The sequence below is a fragment of the Gymnodraco acuticeps genome, unplaced genomic scaffold, assembly GCF_902827175.1.
Source record: "Gymnodraco acuticeps unplaced genomic scaffold, fGymAcu1.1, whole genome shotgun sequence".
Taxonomy (NCBI): domain Eukaryota; kingdom Metazoa; phylum Chordata; class Actinopteri; order Perciformes; family Bathydraconidae; genus Gymnodraco; species Gymnodraco acuticeps.
Genome location: NW_022991169.1, coordinates 1 through 7,276, shown reverse-complemented (window position 1 = coordinate 7,276; position 7,276 = coordinate 1). Strand labels below are relative to the sequence as shown.

At 39.9% G+C, this 7,276-nt stretch overlaps 1 pseudogene; it reads right to left on the bottom strand.

Moving 5' to 3' along the window:
• Window positions 1-1,595: 1,595 nt before the first annotated feature.
• Window positions 1,596-7,265, bottom strand: LOC117560708 (annotated as a pseudogene).
• Between the last annotated feature and the right edge of the window lie 11 nt (window positions 7,266-7,276).

The following is a 7,276-nucleotide window of genomic DNA, read 5'->3' as shown; positions in this document are numbered from 1 at the left end:
ATCAAATGCACCCTATAGGACTCATCATTGCACACTGTACACTGTACTGGATGGTCCTCACTTAGTATGCGTAGGATGCAGCATTGGTTTTTATTCATGTATAAAGCCATTTTAGGAAAGCTTCCACTGTACATATGTGCCAGATCTGCTCCCGTTTGTGACTCTTACAACCTCAGACCCAGTGCCTGGATACGGGTCCAGGTTCCTGCTGTGCGGACTGAGGCTTTTTTACTATGGTCCTTGGTCTTGGAATGACCTTCAATCAAGCCTCAAACTGAGGGCACTTGTCTCAATAGCCTGTTTTAAATTGAAGTTGTCTGAAGTCCTTACCACCAGCTGCTCTTGCAGTAATAAGTACTTTCTTACTGTCCCAAATGTGCACAATGTAGTGACTGCTTTTCTTCTTTTTGTTAGTTGTGTTTTCTGTATTTCATATGTCTGTGTTATGTGGAAGAACGTAAGAACGTGTAACGTTGCTGCCTTCTTGGCCAGGTCAGCATTGTAAATGAGATTTTGTCTCAATGTTTAATAAAATAAATAAATCTCCTTAGATATTTAAATGTGCCATTCTGCATAACGAGCACTTTTACTTACTAACTTTTTACGTTTTCTATTTTAAGTGGATCAGAGTTCATCCGTCAGGCCAGCAGGGGGCAGTGGTGGAACGCTCTTAAATTGAGCGTTAATTTATTTTCCAATTGCTTACACACATTTTTGAAAACAGGGCTCATTTTCTCAAAACACTTATCACAATTCACAAGCTCACACACCCAAAGTGCAAACACCTCATACATGAAATAGAAAAATAGTATATCAAATATACACAATATAACAAATTCTGGACAATTAAAATGATTAGTTCTGTTCCAACAGAATATTTGACTTTCTGCACATATTTCTGGAGTACAGCATTCTACATTCTACATAGCACTAAGCCCATAACAGACGAGGGTGCTTCTGATTGAGCACAACAGTGTGTAGTTGGGTGGACAACACAATCTGATAATATGAATGCAGTGTGTGCCATTTTGTTTGGTTTTGATAAGTGTTTCTGTAGTTTTGAGTGCAGTTAGTCATTCTGCAGGATATGAGGTGTTTTGCAATTTTTTGTTTTGTGAATTGTGTCTAGTGTTTTGATCAAATGAGACCTGTTTTCAAAAATGTGTGTAAGCAATTGAAAAAAACTGTAAGCAGGGGATGAGCAAATGTTCAAACTATTCAGTATAAATACGTACAAAGAATATGTGCATGAGGGTAGATGTGCATTCATGTATCTCACTTTATACAGTTAATATCAATAAAAACATGATTTGAACCCATCATTAATATACTGAAGAATGGGCGTCTTCAGTATTACATATTTTGACAAAGACATTGAAATGTTCTGAGCTCTGCTTTTTCGCAATGAGGTATTTTTGACGAAGCGAATAATTTGCTGCTGTTCACTTTTAGTTGTATTTTTCTGTTTCCAATTTGTGTCAATCGCGCATGTGTAGACGTAGCGATTAAGTGGCACACTCTTTTATAATAAGTATATCTCATGCAGCCGCAGCAGCAGCAGCCGCCACCATCAGGAACATTTCACCATATCACAGTAAGTAGTAAAAAATAGTTTTATTGAAATATTTTACAAAAAATACAAACAGTCACTTAAGCACAACAACACAGCATGTGAAGGTCCTGAAACACACACAATAAATATTCATCACACAACACAAATGTAGCTTCGTTGAACTTTAGAAAAGAAACCTAGTCAGGCCTAACATCAGGAGGTGTAACAGCTCACATCTCCAGGAACACAAAGCCAGACAGCCTGGGCTTTGTGGTGAGCAGAAGCATAGGCATGTTCACACGGTATACAAAAAGACACAGCATTCATGTTTAAAAACACATCAAAACTGAAGATTGAAGGTTTTGCATTAAGGACCATTCATCTGAAAAAAGCTCAAGCACACTGAATCATTTAATTAAAAATAGTGCTAAAATCTTAAACCCTAAAAAGGGGTCAAATACATTGAATCTCTTACAAAAGAGAGAGCAGAAGAGATGGTGAAATGCTGAGTTTTTACAAACTTAACCGTTTATTTCCCAAGATGTGTTAACTCAGGTAGCTCTGAGACCTCTTCTGACGGAAACTCAGATGACTAATATTCTTTTAGATATTTATATTCAATAAGGCTTCAGATTTATTGGACTTTTCTTGCATAGGTGCCTGAATCATAACAAACCACATTGTTAATAAAGTCTCCTTTAGTTCAAAGACACAGTAGACCAAAGTATGTGTTTGTATTGCTGTGACATCAAGGCAGCCCTCACACATAGAGCTGAGAAAGCAATCAACGTTACCACTGCACATGAAAGAAACATTAAAAAATGAAAGAAATAAATCATAAAACATACGCCGTGTGTACTTTCATTATTACAAACACCGAAGCAAGAAGTCAATCAAACATATTTAAATCAGTTTGGTATTGCATCTTCCTCTGCTAATGGGAAACAGAACAAATACACACTTTGGTTTGGCAGCTAGATTTCTTTTTATAAGTTGAACCTCTCTTGTTGCAATAGCCCTCGTTCAGTGTATAGCCACACAAGCTGCTTGTGCTTCACAGCTAAATATCAAGGTCAATCTCAACAGCAATTCAAATACTATAAAAGCGAAAGCTGAATTAAAATCAAAATACCTTTCACTTTAAGCCACAGGTATAATAACTGAGCTATCAGCTGTTAATGTATTCAGTATTATTCACGGACACTCCCAAAGTAGTCGTTCTCCCTCAAATCACAGCCTGCAGAGCCAGCACAGCCTTTTACCGTTCACACTTTTTGATTTGGCTTTGCTGCAGAGGTGCTTTACCTATTTTTTTTCCTATTGCAATTGCCCATGCCCTTTAGCACATTGGACTTGATATTATTTCAATATCTTACTTTTTTATTTACTAGAAAATATATCTGATTACCACAGTTTTCATAAATGATCAAGTCAAATGAGGGCAGATCGAAGGCAAGTTTGAACATGTGTGTTATAGTGTCAGTGTGCCGCTGGAAGAAAAGGCTGAAACGTGGTCCATGCTTCACTTCAGAACCGTTACCAAGCAACACTGCTGGCAGCATCTGTGAATATGATACATATCATCCAGCTAATCTGCACCATGTTATCAAATACTGTAACTCATCACTTTCCCCACAGATCCATCTGATCATATGTAAGACTATGAGGCAAAGACCCATATTTAAATATCCATATCTGATATAATGAGAACAACTTTCAAATGTATCCACAGAGATGAGAACCAGACAAAAATGTTAACAGCAAGCTTAGCAAGATACAATTCAGTTGTGTACAATTAAAACGTTTTCAGTCTGTTTTAAGGGAAATCTTAAAAGATCGTTTTTTAAGGAGGATGTCCACCTCATCGTCTATCAGCGCCAGGAAGCTGATCCTGACCCCCCCCCTGGATTTACATGCATCCTTGCTACATGACATGTGCAATTCAATTCACAGACCAGACCATGTATTTGTTTGAACTGCACACCTTAACCCTCGCTCGTCACCGCAACCACACGGCCACAACGCTGTGTCGTTAAAGTCACTCGCTATACATAAAGGCGTTTCAGTGTTTGTCAGACCCCCCCCCTCCTCACTCCACAGGGTCGCTGCTGCTGCTGCTGCTGCTGGCCTTGAACCCCGCCCTGCTGATGTGCAGCCAGGGCAGCTTGGCACAGTTCTTAAAGAGCTGCTCGATGGCGATGTGACGCACATGCAGCTCTGACGCCAACGAGTCTTTCTCCTGCACGGCCTCCGTCAGCTCCTCAAACACCTCTGTGGGAAGGGAGAGGCCAGAACAAACTCAAATCATCATTTATTCACAAGATTTGTTTTATACAATCAATCAAGATATATTGGAGACATGTGAAATCCCAATAAGCTATAGGAAGTTTGAGAACAGGAGCCCAGACAATAAAACACAAGGTTTTATATTATACATCATGAATAAATATAGAATTGAGAGTTCATGTATTATTCAGAAACATTACAAGCCAAAAACCCTTTCAACTCAACTACTTTAACCCTAACTAATTCATGGTCTAAAGTATTTAATTCATCAGTCCAAATATATATTAAAAAGAAGTAAGATGATTAACAAAGACACGTTTGGATGGGAAATGTATGGTGCATTTCAGAGATGTAGAAGTCTACAGCCATTGTTGCTTTAAGTGCTTGTAACAGACAGACAAAGATAAAGACATATTGAAAGTGTTATCAATCTCATTCCACACTTCCTCTGCAGACCAATGTTTGCGAGGATAAATGAATTGAGATAAGCTCACACAGTCTGTCGTTTAGCATATTTACTATGGTACACAATAAACAGGCATTGTGAAAATATTCACACACGCATTCAGTGAACTGGAGCTGTGAAACAGAGGGTCAGTGTTCATGGACCAAGATACGGAGCGTATGACTTCCTTTTGTAACACATTCAGCTCATTCAGGTAACTAGGGAAGGTATTGCACCATGTGACATTGCAGACACATCAGACAAAGTCAATTTATACTCCAAACAAGTGAGATAAAGAAAATCCATAATATTGAATACTGAAGGAGCAGAGAGCAAAGACAACGTGATAGACAATGTTTTCGACTTCAGATAAATAACCCACAACACAAAAAACACATCCAACTAATAACTTCAGTATAGGGTGTTATGCAGCGGAGGAACACCAGTACAAACACGTTTATGGACATGAGAACTCACAGTGGATTATGCAAATCCTTTCTGAGAACAGTCATTCAAATCTGTGGAGCTGGACTTCCTTTCCTCAGAGTGATCTATGTTGATCATGTTATGTTCCTCTTGAAAGAGAGACACTATGGCTCCTTCAATCACTTTCAGCTAAAGATTGAAGATAGAAATATCAAATGATAATGAGGGTGTTAACTAAAAAAGGACTGAGCCAAAACCCTCCAAACGATGTGCTATGGAGTGTTGCAGGGATGCCGACCCGGAAGTTCACCTCGTAAGGGCTAAAGGCAAATGGGATTTTCCATTGGATTGTGGTGTATTAAAGAGACATCTCTGTGGCAAACGTATATGATACTAACATGCTTAGTTCAGCGGGATCATCTCCGTATATGAACACCACTTCAATGATTTCTGAAGCGTTTCATTGGTCGACTGTATACTATATCTGGAAAAACCACATGGTTGCAAAAATTGCACACGACAGAACTTATTTTGGGGATCTAACCAGAAAAAAAGGAAAATAATACACAGACGGAAGATCTGCAACTGGATGAGGTAAAATGCTAACGCATTTCGGAGCTTTAAGACTCATTCCTGCGTCACTATATTAGTTCAATGATGATTGGGTGTCAATTTAAAAGGTGGTGTGCAACAAATCTCACAATTGTGTTGTATGATGACCCACCTATTTCTGCATTCTGCAGGGTCTAGTCATTTACACCGGGATAACATGATTCAAACTTAGAAGTGCGTAGCTTAGCTTGTACTGATTGTGCCAACACTACGTCTAACTGACTGAGGTGTGAGGAATCTGTCACTTCAAAATAATGTTAGCTGAGGATGGCATCTGAGCATTACACATTAAAGACATACAAATGTTCAGTTTAAAGTATTGATTATGCAAAAGTCTGAACTTGATGTCAAAGGTTGGGATCAATAAGCGGAATAGAACAAGTTAACAACACTTACTTTGAATCTGCATCAGCAGCTGGCTGTTCAGCTGATGGAGTTGGTCCACACTCGTTAGTCATGAAAGAGAAAGGGTTTGCATTAGAGAGGGAGAGGCACAGAATGTCACAGCATGTGACTGAGCTCTGACTCAGACACTGAACCGGTGTTCTTCAGCAGATACATTTATAAAATAGTTGGAAAATGTCAATATATTAGTCTGCATTTAAACACAGTCTAGGTGATCGTGAGGGCAGGAGGACACTGAACAGACAGGTGGCCTCCTTCCCCTTTTCCATAGTTTTATCTCCATTTCTGTAACTACAAATAAAATGTTTTTGCTGTTTACGCAAATAGGATAGTCTGGAATAACTAAATAGCATAATTTTGAACAATCTACAGGCATTTCTGAAACACTCAAGTGAAATTGACACTTCAGAGACACAAACTACATTGGAAAAAATGGGTGTGGGGGAAAAAACATGCACCATTTAGAATCAAGCTGAAAATAAAAGGTGTCCGTGCCATAAACTGGGTGATGTGCCATAGTATACGTGCCAGAAACTAATGTCTGTATAGTTATTGACGACTAGCTCCTATGTATTCTCTCTTTTTCAAACTGTATACAGGAATACTGTAGCAATATCAGAAGGGATTTGTTACTTCTTTGAGGTTCTGCAGCACTGAGCTGTTTATGGCTAAGTGCAACTCGTACATTTAACCAGCTATTAACAAATCTAAAGAAAAACTGTAGTGTTCACACCCCAAAATAAATGTGTGTTAGTGTGTGAACGAGCAATAGAATACATGATGAGCAGTTTTTCACATTGCATTCCAGCCTTGCCATGACTGTGTTAATGAGTCAATGTTGGTGTGTCGTGTGTCCTTATGCAAACAGTGAGAAGCCCCTGTCATCTTTCATTTACGGGCACAGAATTGTAATCAGGGACCTATAGAAGGCTCCCTCACATTCCTGCAGGCTGTAGTCATAAGCAGCTTTTGCAGTGACGAGACACGAGACAGCCAAGGACACACCGCTTCGAGGGAAATAACGTTTCTATGAGGAGATGAAGGATGGACCAAGTGAGTGTCTTTTCTGTTGCCGTGTTACTGTTTTGTCAGCTGCCCTTGAACTAACAAGTGCTTGGAAGTTGAAGAGATGACACTTGCTGAAGTTAAAACACAGAGGCAGCAATGCATTTCTGTTGACATTTCAAAGAAAAATAATCAAACCTTCCCCTGCTGGCTATATTACAATCTCAAACTTAGAAAGGTAAAGTTAGTGGAGTGAAATGAGCTCACATTCATCGGTGCTGTGGCCCTGGTGCCTGCGCTGTGCCTGTCCTCCTCCTGATAATAGGTTCCGGCTGTGTAGACCTTTCCTGCTGTCACTGGACCAGACGTCAGAGTGAGCCTCCTGCAGAAGCCCCAGCTTCTCCACTGTGTGGCGCTCCAACACTCCCATGGTATAGTCCGGCCTGTCTGTAGCCCTGCCTGTGTCCCAGCAGGGCGTGTAGCGCGGCACCTGGGCTCCGACTGGGGCAACAGCTTGCGGTCACTCTGCTGTAACAGAGGAGCTT